Consider the following 214-nt stretch of genomic DNA (forward strand, 5'->3'; position numbering starts at 1 on the left):
TGCTGCTGCTGCTGCTGTTGCTGTTGCTGCTGCTGTTGCTGCTGCTGCTGGCGTAGCAGCAGACACGCCTTGATCACCACTAAGCTCCGTCATTTGCTGCTGTAGTAGCAACAAGAAAGAGAAGAAGGCTTCAGATAGAGAAATAAACTAAACTAAATAATAAAACAAATAAAATAAATATTTATATTTAATTAAATAAAATAAATAAAACTAA

The sequence above is a fragment of the Eimeria mitis genome, genomic scaffold (genome assembly GCF_000499745.2).
Source record: "Eimeria mitis Houghton genomic scaffold, Emh_scaff4167, whole genome shotgun sequence".
NCBI classification, from domain to species: Eukaryota; Apicomplexa; class Conoidasida; order Eucoccidiorida; family Eimeriidae; genus Eimeria; species Eimeria mitis.